The 15,387-nt window shown below is 46.3% G+C and overlaps 1 protein-coding gene across 1 annotated transcript in view; it reads right to left on the minus strand.

The window, feature by feature from the left end:
• Galnt16 (polypeptide N-acetylgalactosaminyltransferase 16) overlaps nt 1-15,387 on the minus strand; it is an 88,319-nt gene that overhangs the window by 71,350 nt on the left and 1,582 nt on the right. The window lies entirely within an intron of this gene.

Consider the following 15,387-nt stretch of genomic DNA (forward strand, 5'->3'; position numbering starts at 1 on the left):
TGAAGGGACTGGAAAGGTGGCTCAGTGGTAGAGCACTTGCCTTGCATGCCTGAGGCCCTGGGTTTGATTCCTCAGCACCACATAAGCAAAAAGAAAAAAGCCGGAAGTGGTGCTGTGGCTCAAGTGGTAGAGCGCTAGCCTTGAGCTGAAGAGCTGAGGGACAGCGCCCCGGCCCAGAGTTCAGGACCAGGACCCACGACCAGACTCACAAAAAAAATAAATAAATAAAACAAATGAAGTCAAAATTCCTTTTGGTCCCCCTCAGGAGGGATTAGTCTCTCTCCAAGAGGATACTGCTTATTAGTATGCCATGCATTCCTATATTTGTTTGTTTTGTGCTGTTCCTGGGGCTTGAACTCAGCTTCTGGGTGCTGTCCTTGAGCTTTTGTCCAAGGCTAGTGCCCTACCACTTGAGCCAGCTTTTATTGAATAGTTGGAAATATAAGAGTCCACGGCTAGTGCCCTACCACTTGAGCCAGCTTTTATTGAATAGTTGGAAATATAAGAGTCCACGGACTTTCCTGCCTTGGAACCATGATCCTCTGATCTCAGCCTTCTGAGCAGCTAGGATTACAGTCGTGAGTCACTGATGCCAGGCTGGACTACAATTCTGGGGGGGAGGGTGCTACATTTTTATTAGTATATATTAGTTGTCCAAGGAGGGGTTCATTGTGACACTTCCACACATGAAAACAATGTATCTGAATCAACCTTCATCAATATCCCCTAACCTATTCCCATTCTTAAAACAATGTCAACAGGTTTTATTGTTTTATTTTCATACACATAAACATCCTACTACATTCATCCACATTCATCCTCTTCTTTAGCTTTTCTGCTTCTTCTGCCTCTTCCTGGTAGCTTTCCCACCCCATTGAGACTGTTTTACTTTCCTGTCATTTTTTTTCAGGGTGTGTTAATTATATTTGATCCATTTTTATACTCTAAGATACATATACACACAAATCCACACACTCCCAGTAACAGTGTATGAAATTGGTTGTTATTGGTTCAATTTGCATAAAAGTCAAAAAACACTAAGGGCTCACATCTATAATCTAGCTATTCTAAAGGCTGGGATTTGAGGACTATGGTGCAAAGCCAGCCTGACAGCCAAATCTTTTCTCCGATGCACAGGCAAAAAGCCAGAAATGGAAGCATGGTTCAAGTGGAGAGTGCCAGCAATGAGCAGTAAAGCTGAGCAAGTATATGGGCCCAAGTTTAAGCCCCAGGTACTGGCACAAAAATAAACAAGCAAACAAAAATAAACTTTTTGGGGGGCAGTACTTGAGATTGAACTCAGGCTTTGTAGAAGATATCACCCTTGTGTCATGCCTCCAGCCTCTTATTATTGCCTTGGTTATACCCAGACTGGAAAGGGCTGGGATCCTCCTACTGTGCTTACCATGTCACTGAACCCATTCATTGGTTGAGATGGAGTCTCATGAACTTTTAGGGCCAGGCCATCTCTTGACATGTGACATATGAAAAAAAGTCAAACCAGTTGTTCTCCAACTTCTAACCATAGAAATAGTATTAAATTATTATTGTTTGAAAGCATTCAGTCTTGGGGAGATTTTTTTCATGCAGCATTAGACAACTACTATACAAGTTATCAAGTCAGAACAACTTGTATGATAATGCTTGCACAAGGCACCATCCTGAACTCTCCATGTGAATTAGCTCATTGAATCTCTGCTGAAAACAAGTCTGCCAGCATCCACATTCAACTGGTAAGAAAGCTGGCCCAGAATGCTCCAGTAATGTGTGAACTGGCAGACCTAACATATGAACCCTGCCTAACACTGGCCCCAGGATCTGTGCTCATGACTGCTATTCCATGCTGCATCTAAACAAAGCTATAAGCAGGAATTTGGCACCAAGAAGCTGACAAATCCACAGCACCTGCTTTCAAGGAAAGGCTCTGAAGAGGAAAGAGAAGAGAAGAAAACGGGCCAAATCCTTCTCTTTCCCTGAACCCTCCAGATCTCACTCTTTGTTTCTGTCTCTGACTATGGGGCCAGTAAGCTGGCCTTGGACCAAAGCCAAGTTCACTTCTACTGAGCAAGAAAAGGGGTCATTGACAAGAAAGTCTCACTCAAACTGTAAGCCACACCCCTAGTCAGGTTCTGGACCCTGGAGATAGCCAGTGTCTCCCCTGCACATGTCCTGGCTCAGTATAAATCTCATCCTTGTTTCTTCAAAGTGATCAGTGCTTTAAACTCTCTTAGCTGGTTTCTTAGCTGGGCACCAGTAGCACATGCCTGTAATCCTAGCTATTTAGTAGGCTGAGATCTGAGGATTGAGGTTCAAAGCTAGCCTTAGGAAAGTCCATGAGACTCTTATCTGCAATTAATCACCAAAAAGCCAGAAGTAGAGCTATGGCTCATGTGGTAGAGAGCTAGCCTTGAACAAAAAGAAAGGAAGAAAGAACAAAAGAAAGAACGAAAGGAAGGAAGGAAGGAAGGAAGGAAGGAAGGAAGGAAGGAAGGAAGGAAGGAAGGAAGGAAGGTAGGTCAGGGACAGTACCCAGGCCAAGTTCAAGCCCCAGGACTGGCACCAAAAATAAAAACAAAATTCCACTGATCTCTAAAGTAAAGAACAACAACTTCATCTAATGCAGGAATAGTAAATTCCGGGTAAATAAACTAGAGCCCCTTTCCAAAGCCCTTGGCAGACATAGCTAATCGATCCTTGCCTATTTGCCACTCAGCCTGGATGCAGCTTCGAATCCTTCGCACCATGGTCCAGCCGCCACCTCCACAGGTTCTGTGGGCATTAGAGCAGAGACCTATTTGTCATTCTGGCTCTAACAAGACAAAGATGAAACACCAAAAGCAATAGGCCAGAACTAATCCCTCTCCTTTCCGGGGGAGTAAAAGGCTTCCTACCTCCACTGCTCCCATCCTCCTCCTAAAACCCATCTTCATCACTGCGAGAGCTTAGAAAGGATCTCTAAAAGAGAAGAAGACATTGAAAGAAAATATTGACCTTGATTTTAATGATGATACGAAGACCAGAGCCCATGCTGGCCAGTGTCCTGTGCACACAGATGATGATTAGGAAGGACAGTTCAGAATCATCCTGAGGTCAAGGTAAACCGGAGTACACAAACACATTCTTTCCTTTCTATATAACACTCCTAGTACCCAAGAGCATCCTGAACCAACATGAGCCTCAGTCCTTGCCAGATTTCTATACTATAAATTATATAAAGCCACCTATATAATTTCAAATTTCCTAGTAGCCATGTTAAACAGGTAAAAAGGAACAGAATAGTACTTGCTTAGCAAGTATTGAGGCCCCGAGTTAAATCCACAACACCAGGAAAAAAAGGCAAAATTAATTGTAATAATTTACATGCCAGGTATGTATTTCAGTGATAGAACATGTATTTAGCATGTGCAAGGCCTAGGATTTGAATCTTAGCATCCCCTCAAAAAATCAGGTATGAAGTCAGGCTCCAGTGGCTCATGCCTCTAATCCTAGCTACTCAGGAGGCTGAGACATAGAGGAATGGGTTTGAAGGGTTTAAAGCTATCCCAGACAAAAAAAGTCTGGGATTTTATTTTCAATTAACGAGCAAAATGTCTGACTAAAGACATGGCTCAAATGGTAAAGTCCCAGATATGAGCAAGAAGACCAAGAGAGAATAGAATGGTAGGCCCTGAGTTCAAGTCCTAATATTAGCAAAAAAAGGTGTGTATGTGTGCCCAATATAGTCAAATAGTATCATCCCAACACATTAAAAATAGCAAAATATTTTAAATTCTTTATCTTTGAAGTCCAGTACGTATTTGACAGTATATTTTAATTTAGACACTAAATATCACTAGAAATACTTGATCTGTGGTGAGATGTCATAGAAATTTATACTGTAGATTCCACATGGTGAAATTTAAAGGTTTCCCAATAATGGAAATGCTTGTGATTTAAAGTTTAAATAAGTGAAAATGAAATAAAATAATATTCCATTTTTCGGTACACTAGCCATATTTCAAGTATCCACTAGTGGTCTCCGCTCGGTTCTGGCCCAGATGAATGGGGCACTACCTTCTCTGAGTCCTCTCAGCTGTTTTTGAGCTTTTGGGGAGCGTAGGCTCCTCTGAGCATTCTCACTCAAGCCTGTTGCCTCATACCTGTGTTTACTCTTCCCAGGCCCTTTTTAGGAGCCTCTGCTTGCTCTGCCCTCAGCTTTGGCCCCAGTGCTGGCTTTCAGGTACACCAAGTCCAGAGTTAGCCCTTTTCCAGTCCACTTGGAGCCCCAACTTCAGGGCACAGGTCTAGGTGTGGTTCAGGTGCTCTTCTTGTCCAGAAGGGCTATTTAGGTAAAACTAAGTTCTCTGATGCACAAGAAAAGGATTGGCAACCTTGGCAGGCATCGGGGAACAAACCATTTCCTTCTAGTGTTTGGAAGACGACTTTGCCATTTTCAGGCTATACCCAGTGTCCCCAAGTCTGTAGCCCCCAAAACGTACTCACTGACTTCCATGGCCCCTGCAGTCTTGGTCTCATCCTTGAGTTCTTTTTTATTATCTGGATTCCTGAGTAGGTGAACTGTACTCAGTTCTGACCATCACATCCCTTCCAGCCATCAGAACCACAGCAGACATCACTAATCGATCATATGTACATTCTTCCTGAGTCTCATGCTATCCAAATCCCTGGGATAGTGGGCCAAGACTGCCCACTCACACCACCCTATGGCCCACCCCAGAATACAATATCATGGGGAGGGAAAAGATGGCTTCTAAGCAAAGTAGTCCAAGTTCTAAGCCAATCTGGCCCTAGAGTTGAGAAGAACAGAAGCAAACCTCCCTCCTGGAACTTAGCAATCACCTGACAACTTTGGGGGCCACATGGGTTCCTTCCCATTGGGACACCCCAGTGGGAAGGCCCTGAAATGAAAATCCTTGAAATGTCAGAAGTCCTCCTCACCAGTCTGTTTAAAGAAGCTGAAAGCCAAAGCCACTGTGAGGAGAAAAAGGGAAGAAGCAGTGCCTAAAAACACACGATGGCCAAAGCCACTGCATGTGCGTGACCCAAAGCACAGGAAGCCAGCACTGCCACTTGCCAGGGACCCACGAAGCCCTCTCACCCCGGGAGCCTGGGCACTGGGAGAGCCACGTGGACCTCAGGGGGCACTGCAGCCCCACACCCATGCCTGACTGAGGACATGGGTGGGGTCCCAGCCTTGCCAGCCTTGACCACCAGGCACAGGTGCCACCTAGGAGTGGGAGGAAGGCTGAGTACAGAACAGGGAGAAGCCCAAGTCCTGCACTGCCAGTCTCAGCTGCACTTGGAGGGCACACCAGGAACCAAAGCAGGAAACAAAGGAGGCTTTGATCCCTTCCAGACATTCCTCCCGCCTAGCCTCGGACTTGACCTGGCCCTGAGCTTCTGTCTTTTTATGTGCTTAGGCCCCAGCACCCACCAGCCTCCACCAGTGTCATAACACACTACTCTTACACTTCCACATCCTCCCACCCCATACAACCACACAGATACACCACACCACACACACCACACACATAAATGCCACATGTCATCCACACCTCACACAACATGTCACATCACACAGCACACTACATACACCACAGCTCACCCACACACCTCACATCACACATATAATATATATAGCACATATATCCTACACACACACACCTATAATGCATATGCCATATACATACACCACAAACCACATACATACTGCCCATGTCACATGACAGAAAACACACTACACTTCTCTCCCACATAATACACACCACACAGACACGTCCTGTACATCTCACACACTTACCACACGTATTACACACAAACATCCATGCCATATATGCATACCACATACACATACACTAAAATACAGCACAAACGGACACCACACATACACACACACGCACACACACACACACATACACACACACACACACACACACACACACACACACACACATCTACATATAGCACTCATGGTACCACAGAATAAGGACAAAGTGTTCCGAAGCAAAGAACATTAAGAACCAACACTTACAAATACATTTGATCATCTCACTGGAAAATTTTCTGAAATAAATGAAAGCCATAGTTCCCTGACTTACCAAGTCTGTCCATTACTGTAATTTATTACTTCCCCATGATACAAGGGCGGAGTTTCTGAGTCTGTCTTTTACCACAGCCCAGGAGGCCTGACGGCTGGCCTGCACCTCTGGCTGCTTTTCCGCTAGCGCAGGCTGCCCTAGCCAAGGACACCAAGCACACACCCTCCAGGACTGCGCCTGCGCCTGTTTAGAACACTCTCTCCCTAGATGTGTACATGGCTCACTCTTTCCATTCAGGCCTGAGCTCAGATGCCAGCTTACCAGAGAGGCCCTTTCCGGTCATATTCTTCCATAGCTGCTTCCTTGTGCTTTACTCTGTCCATATTGCTTGGCACTGCCTACTAATGGTTGTGTATCTGATTGTCTGCCTTCCCCTCCAGCATGGTTCTCACTGCCTTTGACAGTCCTGGGGCAAAAGTGTGCCCAGTAAACAATTGTCGAGGGTGAATAAATTAGGCCTTTGGTGTTCTGACCAGTAAGAGGAGGTGCCACATGGTTCTTTCTAGTTGGTCCTTTGCTATCAGCTGACATTTCTCTGTGTGGCACCTAGCAATTTCCTTACCTTGCTTTGTCTGATCTGCATTTATAACTAAGGAAAGGCCGAAGGCTGTCAGGAGGTGACCAACATCTTAACTACTTTAACTGATTTTGAGTTTTCTTTTTTTTTTTTTTTTGAGTGGTACTGGGGCTTGAACTTAGGGCCTTGTAGTTGCTATTCAGGTGTTCTATCACTTGAGCTATAACCCCTAATGCATTTTACTTCAGTTATTAGGTCTTATATTTCTGTCTAGACAGGCCTCAAACTGAGATCCACCTCCCTCCTACTCCTAGGTAGCTGAGATCATAGTGTATACCACCATGCCAAGTTTGCTCATTGAGATGGAGTTTCCCTAGCATTTTGGAGGTCTGGGCTGGCCTCAAGCTATGATCCTCCCCCATCTCAATCACTTGAGTATCTGGGATCATAGGTGTGCATTACCATGTCCCTGATTGTGGGGGTTTTGTTGATGGTAGTGGTTGTGGGGCTTCAACTCAGGGCCTGGGCACTGCCCCTGAGCTCTTTTGCTCAAGGCTAGTGTTCTACCACCACTTTAAGCAACAGTACACTTCCCATTTTCTGGTGATTAATTGGATAAGAGTCTCACGGGCTTTCCTGCTAGGCTGGCTTTGAACTGCAATCCTCAGATCTCAGCCTCCTGAGTAGCTAGGATTACAGGCATGAGCCATCAGCACTGGGCATAGAGAACCTCTTTCTAGCCCATTAATTGCTTTGATTCTGTCAGCCACCAGCACCTGGCTAGCTTGTGGTTTTTCTAAACAACATTCATTTCCAAGCTGTGGCCTAAGGGCAATTCCATGCCTGCCTTCCACTATCAATGCTCAAAGCAGGGGTCTTTGTAGCTTCCCACTGGCTTTGGATTGTTGAGACAACTGAAGCCACCTGAAGGTCTGGAACACAGCTGCATGTACATCTCTGCATTCCTAGACATGCTCACAGATACCTTCTGCAGCTAGTGCAGCAGAAAGTGGCTGCGTCGGCCTCTGGGAAAGAGAGTTAGAACCAGGCAACTCCTCAGGGGCGTGTAAAGATTTCCAGCACAAGAAAGGCTTCTGAAAATAAGTGGTCTGACTCTGTATACTTAGCCCTCTGGCCTTATTCTCCTGAGTCAAAGCCTTGTTGGACCTTGAGCCCTAGCAACATGTTAGTGCTAGGAGAGACCTCAAAGATCCTGCGGTTTAGTCCTTGTCTGACACATGAGGAAACTAAGGACCAGAGAGTAGAAGTGACTCAATTATATAACCCCTAGGAGTAGGACTGAGCCCAACAGTGGTTACCTGGCAGTCACTCGCCCCCTCATAGGGTGGCAAGTTTCACAACCAAGAGTATGTTAGGAAATGTTACCACCTCTGAGTTCTGCGTTAATGTCATTCTCTTTTCTGTGCCAACCTGGGGCTTGAACTCAGGGCCAGGGCACCATCCCTTATCTTTAGCTTTTTCACTCAAGGCTAGCACTCTCCCACTTGAACCATACCTCTACTTCTGGCTTGTTGGTGGTTTATTGGAGATAGGAGTGTCAAGGATTTTCCTGTTCTGAGCTGGTTTTGAACCTCAATTGTCAGAGTTCAGTTTCCTAAGTAGCCAGGATTACAAATGTCTTGACCTTGATAGAGCCAGACCACATTTTATGAAATAGCAAAAAAGGAGGGCTGCTGTCTTCATGTAAAGCTTTTCCGGACAGATCTAGAGAAGTGGACAGGCTGTTCCTGGGCCAGACTTGTCTACTCAGTTGAAGAAGCAAGGGTCTTCCATTTGTCCTTTTTGCTCTAACCAGCCTGCCATTCCTGTTACAAATGTGCTCAGGAAGACCATCCCTGGTCAGGTAGTTTTCATAAGGGCATCTGAAACCCTGAGGCACAGCAGGCTCCATAAACAGGCCCCAGGGCACTGCCAACCCCACTGGACTGAATCCTGGAATTAGAAGTAGAATATGGAAAAGTGGAACTTCCTAACGGGCACCACCAGGCTCCAAAGAAAAAGTGCTGATGAGCAGTGCTCCCTGCTGTGCGGGTGAGTCTCTGACCTTCCTCTCAGCACAGTTCCAAGGCAGCAGCAGGGAGGAGGGAGCACTTGGGGGCTTCTTTCACACAACCCACTCCCAGCCCAGTGCTTGGCCAGCTCTGCATCCCAGGGTGCCAGATCTCCTGCCGTGCAATAATTAGAACCTATTTCGGGATAGTAAGTCTTTTTTCTCCCCTACCTGCTGCTGTGGGAAGCACTTATCTGCTGACAGCTTGCCGGGTGACTGCCTCCCTGGTGGGACTCTGGACCACTCCAAGGTAGGATGGTTGATTCTGCAAAGAAGCTTTCCTTCTGCGGCAGCAATCTCTCTCCCTGTAACTTCTACCTACTGGCCTGGTTCTAGTCTTTAGAACCTCAGAGAATAATTCAAGTAAGTCTCATGTGCCATCGGGTAGCACTTGCCTATAAACCCAGCACTTGAGGCAGGATTACAGAGAGGGCAAGGCCAGTCTGAATGACATAGGGAGACCCTATCTCAAACAAACAAACAACAGCAAAAGGTTAAAGAAGTCTCTTGTCTTTTCTAGTGACTCAGTGCTAACTAAGCACTGATGGTGGGGGGTTAAGAGTGAAATTCAGTTAAGCTTCCATGCTGCTAGGTTTTGTTTGGTATGGGGTTTGGCATTCTTTCCCACAACAAATGTTTACAGAGTGAATTTGAAGCAAAGTACCAAAGGACGCCTGGCAAAGAGAGATCCTAATATAGTCACTTCTCAGGATCTAGTGGGATTGATTCCAGGAACTGCCATTAGGCTACCAAAATGCACTGATATCCCTTATATAAAATGACAAAGTATCTAAATATACAACTTATAATATCAAATAAATTGCAAATGCTATGTAAGCTGTTATTCTACAATTAGCAAATAATGACCCCCCCAAAAAAAAAGTTCTATAGACAGACGCTAATGGCTCTTGCCTATAATCTTTGCTACTTAGGAAACTGAGATCTGAGGATCCAGGTTTGAAGCTAACCTGGGCAGGAAAGTCCATGAAACTTTTTTTTTTTTTTTTTTTTTTTTTGTCGGTCATGGGCCCTGTCTGAACCTGGGTACTGTCCCTCAGCTCTTCAGATCAAGGCTAATACTCTACCACTTGAGCCATAGCGCCACTTCTGGCTTTTTCTACTTATGTGGAGCTGAGGAATCGAACCCAGGGCCTCATGCATACAAGACAAGCACTCTTCCACTAAGCCACCTTCCCAGCCCTCCATGAGTCTCTTATCTCCAACTAACCACCAAAAAGCTAGAAGTGGAGCTGTGGCTCTACTGGTAAAGTGCTAGCCTTGAGCAAAAAAGCTCAGGGACAGCATCCAGGCCCTAAGTCCTCAGTTCAACCAATACACACATTAAAAAAAAAAAAAAAAAAAGCCGGGTGCTGGTAGCACACCTATAATCCTAGCTACTCAGGAGGCTGAGATCCGAGGATTGTGGTTCAAAGCCAGCCCTGGCAGGAAAGTCCATGAGACTCTTACCTCCAAATAACCACAAGAAAATGGGAAGTGGCACTGTGGCTCAAGTGGTAGAGCGCTCACCTTGAGCTGACGAGCTGAGGGACAGCGCCCAGGCCCAGTTCAAGCCCCACAACTGACCAAAAAAAAATTCTGTAGCTGCTCAGAACAGATGCATTGTTTTTTTTCTCAATGTTTTTTTTTTTTTTCATCCATTCCAGGGCTCAAACTCAGGGCCTGGACTCTGTCCCTGAGCTTCTTTGTGCTCAAGGCTTGCATTCTACCACTTGGGCCACAGCACCATTTCTGGTTTTTTTAGTGGTTAATTGGAGATGAGTCTTACAGGACTTTTCTGCCTGTGCTGGCTTCAAACCATGATCCTCAGATCTGTCTCCTGAGTAGTTAGGATTACAGAAGTGAGCCACCAGTGCCCAGCTTTTTCCTCATTGTTTTTTTTTCAGCCGTGGGTATTGAACTCTGGGCCTGGGTGCTGTTCCCGAGTTCGTCAGCTCAAGGCAAGTGGTCTACCACCTGAGCCACAGCGCCACTTCCGGTCTTCTCATAGTTAATTGGAGATAAGAGTCTCACAGACTTTCCTGCCCGGGCTGGCTTTGAACCTCAGATCTCAGCCTCCTGAGTAGGTAGGATTACAGGCGTGAGCCACTGGCACCTGGCTTTTCCTTAATTTTTTTTTTTTCTGCTTATGTGGTGCTGAGGAATTGAACTCAGGACCTCATGCATACAAGGCAAGCGCTCTACCACTCAGCCACCTTCCCAGCCCTCCTCAATATTTTTAATCAGCAGTTGTTGAACCAATAGATGTGAAACTATAGAGATGGAGGTCCAACGGTATAGAAGACTTGGGTCTCATCCTGAAGATGATTCTGGGACATGAGCACAGGCTTCAGAGTCACAAACACCTCATATCAAGTGTACTCACTAGTCATCAGACCATGGATAGCCTAAGTTTACTCCTATATTACATGGACTTAATGACAGCATTATCTCATTCAGTTGTTGATGGGATTCAAAGAACTAAAACTTGTGAAATACTTGCACAGGGTTGAAGTCTCAAATGAATGTAGCCATCATAAATACAATCAGCACAGACAGCATTTACAGAGGACAAGTGCAGAGGAGCAAAGACCATAGACAATCAGAGGAGAGGGACGAAGCCACCTGAAGCCACGTTCAGAGGGGGCCAGACACAGTGTGTGACCAGAAGGCAACTATTCTGATTAAGTGCAGGGAATGTAGTGTTCAAGGGTAATTATCACTTGACCCTGTCTGAAATTGGCTTCCTGCTCCTTCCCAGACTCGTATCTTGCATTTGTTCAGCCCCCCTGGGTCTGTGCCACATTGTTCATGGGAAGGTGCTTCAAGAAGCAGGCTGGGCACAATCTCCAATCTTGTAACTGTAATGAACTGCTCAGCTCTCGGCTCCCCTCTGGCCTCAGGGCAGCTTCCTCCATTACAGCAAGAAAGTCTCCTGGGCAGCTCGGCTAGCCTTGCCAGTCCCCCCACTCCACACTACCTTAAATGGCATTTCTTGACCTGGGGGCTTTCTCTGCTCACTGAGCTGACAAACACTGGCACAACAGAAGGAGCTGTGCTCCCAAGGCCCTCAGAGCAGCTGGTAGGGGACTGCAGTTACAGTACAGAAATAAAGGGCTGTCAGGAGAATGAACAGAGCCCAAGGGCCTCTGACCTTCTAGCGGGGAGACTTGGGTTATCAACATCCTTTCAGACTTGGCTACCTCTGGGATGTCCCCATATCCCAGGGCAGGTCTTAAATGGCCCAAGAATAAACCTATTGACAGGAAGTCAGGCTTTTTTTTTTTTTTTTGTCAGTCATGGGGCTTGAACTCTGGGCCTAGGCACTTTTTCTGAACTATTTTGCTCAAGGCTAGTACCCTACTACTTTGAGCCACAGCACCACTCTGGTTTTCTGTGGTTAATTGGAGATAAGAGTCTGATGGGACTTTGTTACCAGGGCTGGCTTTTAACCTCAATCCTCAGATTTCAGCCTCCTGAGTAGCTAGGATTACAGGCATGAGCCATCAATGCCTAGCTGGAAGTTGAAATTTTAAAATCTGAATGCTTTGGCACATGGTGAGTGTTGGTCGTTTTCCCTCACCACTCTCTTCTTGTATGGCACCTAGACAAATTAGATAAAAAATCATTTTCTGTCATTTGGGCAAATCATATTTCTGCAGCTTCAAAATGTACACATTATAAAATATAAACTCATCCAGATCAGACTGAATCCTCTGCTCTCTGAACATTGCCAGAAAAGCCTCACCACTGTCCAGTTCTACTAGGAAACTAGGGGTCCCTAAAAGGCTGGGAGGGTCATGTCCCTCCACAGATGGACCCTTCACAGCACACCACAAAACTTCTTAAAGCCATGTAAACTTTCTAGAAATCACACTGTCATTGGCTTAGCAAAGCATCAACAAACCTTGACAATCACTGAATCCATGTTTAACCCACAGATTAACCAAGGTCCAGAGATGTTAAGTATTTTGTCCATAGTCACCCAATCAATTTCAAGATAAGCAACTCCAGTTTAGGAAATTCTCACTAAACCTGGAGATGTTGTAACAAATGAGTGCTCCCACATTAAAAATACTCGACAGTTGTGTGTGTATGTGTGTATGAACGCACGTGTGTGCGCACACACATTCTCACATGTGCCCATATTGAGCCCTGAACTCAGAGCCTGGGCACTATCCCTTAGCTCTTTTGCTCAAGGCTGGCTCTACCACTTGAGCCACAGCTCCATTTCCAACTTTTTGGTGCTTAACTGGAGATAAAAGAGTCTCACAGACTTTCTTGCTGTGGCTGGCTTCAAGCCATGATCCTCAGATCTCAGTTTCAGGATTATAGGTGTGAGCCACCAACAACTAACTCAGTCCTTTTTTTTTTTTTAATAGTGTAAAGCAAAATTCTGTGTGACACCTTGCCCCTCCTCATGACTGCTAGAGAACAGGCATAAGGAAAGCCTTAATCTCAAACCAACAGCTACAAATGATCTTTAAGAGGTGCAAAGATTCTTCTGCCTCCTGAGCTAGCTGCTGTCCTACACTTACGTAAATGTAAGGGGACATCTCCAAATACACTCCCTTACCCAGACAGCACAACATGGAGAGGTAACAAACCCTGCCACATCATAAGCAGCCATACAGACATGGAACCAGCATTTCCTTTCAGCTTCACCGATTTTGTAACCAAACAGTTCTTATCCAAAATTTGTGACACAAGGGCTAACAGCAGGACAGACTAATAAAACTCACTCCTCCCTTAGAAATCGGGCCATACAGTTGCCATGCCGACACCCCACAATGCCAAACAAGCATCTCTAAGGACCAGAGCAACTTGGCTGGCTTGGATAGGCCAACCAGAGTGAAGCTGCTTGCTGGGCTACGCTGTCACGCAGACGCAGACCCTCCCTTTCCCAGCCCAGCTCTCTGATTTCCCTGGGGAGTGATGATGACGCTTGTCTGAATTTGCTCAGCCTTTGACAGCAGAGCTAGCCACTTCATTCTCTAAGAATCCGCAAGTCTACATGCAGAGCCCTGGCCCAACTTGACAGAGAAATGCTTTGGAATGGTGAGGGCAGTGAGTGAGTGGTTACACCAATTTCAGGGAACAAGCATATCCTCCCTTGCACCTACACCTTCTAAGTTGAGCAAAGAGTTCAACTCCCAGAGATGCTGAAACATGGGTTCTCTTACCTTCTTCCTTACTGTCAAGTTGCAGCTGTGAATAAATAATAAGGGGATTTGAAGCTTAGACCATTCCCGGCTCCCAGAAATCCTATTGCACTACTTTATAAAAGAAGTACTTATTAAGTCTTGCCGTGCACATCAATGTAGGGTACTTGGGGATTCCAGCATGATCTCTGGCTGTGTGGTTAACATTCAGCTGAGAATTACATGGAAGTGAAATGATTGGAAGATAGAAATACAGTGCAAAGCAGTGTTAAAAAGTGGTGTGCAATCTGTATTGATGTTGGTCAGACACTCAGGCTAACAGATAAGAACAGAGAAGGGGCTGTGGGCCTAAGTAGCTGGAGAAGGCTTTGCCTCTCCACTTCCTTCTTCTCCCAGTACCTTCACTTCCCTGTTCCCAGGTATCTCATCTCCCTGTAACTCCTTCACATCTGACACTTAGCTTCTAATTCTCTGTCTCTACCTGCACCAAGTCTGCACCTGTAAGAATAAGGAGGGGCAAGAGGGTGTTTACTAGTGCTTCTCTATGACCTCCAATTGACACCCTTCAAAACAAGGACTTATCCCCCTGGTAGTGCACATTCCAAGCTGTCTGGAAGCAGGAGAGACCAGAGGTGTCTGGATTAGGGGTTCTGTATCAGAGGCTCTGGACAAGTTTCCAGCACTCTCTCCTTCCCTCCTCTCCTCTCCCCTTCATTCTCCAACCCTAGATCACAGCCTCCTTCCTATTAGAACACTACTGGAGAGAGGCGACAGGCCTCTACCAGTCTACCTCTACCCTGCTAACTCCAGGTTGCCTTCCCTGAGACCAGGGCTGGTCTCTTTTGGAAGTGAAGAATGGAGGCTGCTGGAACTTGTGTCTTGAGGGCTCCCTGGGGTCTAAGGACCTCTAGCTTGGCTAGTTCTGTACCAATCTGTCAGTCCACCTAGATCTCAGCACGCTGGGATCTTAGCACCAGAGCCCAGTCTTCCTGCCCAAACACTGACAAGTGCTTTGGAAACAGTGTCTTAGATTCACAGGATCCACAGCCCAGAAGGAAACACTCCATTTAATCAGGCCTGTCCCCAGAGATGTACCAAGGCCAGGATCCAGAATAAAATCCGCAGACTTTTGGTCTCCCCCACCGATCCAGAAACATCCTTCACAGAGGGTTTTTTTTTTTTTAATGTTTTCCCAGGTGGAATCTAGAGCAGGAAGGCAATGAGAGAGTGGGTCCCTACAGACCCTCCACACTCCTGGGGTTCAAAGTTGCCTCGGATCGACTTAACAAGCCTGGCAGAGCCCCCCCCCCCAGGCCCAAATCTTTCCCGTCAGAGTCGCACCCTCCCCCACCCCTACTCCAGCCTCTGTGCTCTCTCAGTCTCAGTCTCTCTCTTCCTCGTCACGCCAGGCTGCCCAGCAGTCTATGTCCAGGGCTGTGCCAGGCTCTCGCCCCAACCCCCACCCCTGTCGTCGGAAGAACAGTCTGGTCCCAGCGCGCTCTCGGCGAGTCCCAGCCATCTCCGGCCTCAACAGGTGCCCGG

The sequence above is a fragment of the Dipodomys merriami genome, unplaced genomic scaffold (genome assembly GCF_024711535.1).
Source record: "Dipodomys merriami isolate MVZ:Mamm:240054 unplaced genomic scaffold, mDipMer1.0.p SCAF_1, whole genome shotgun sequence".
Taxonomy (NCBI): Eukaryota; Metazoa; Chordata; class Mammalia; order Rodentia; family Heteromyidae; genus Dipodomys; species Dipodomys merriami.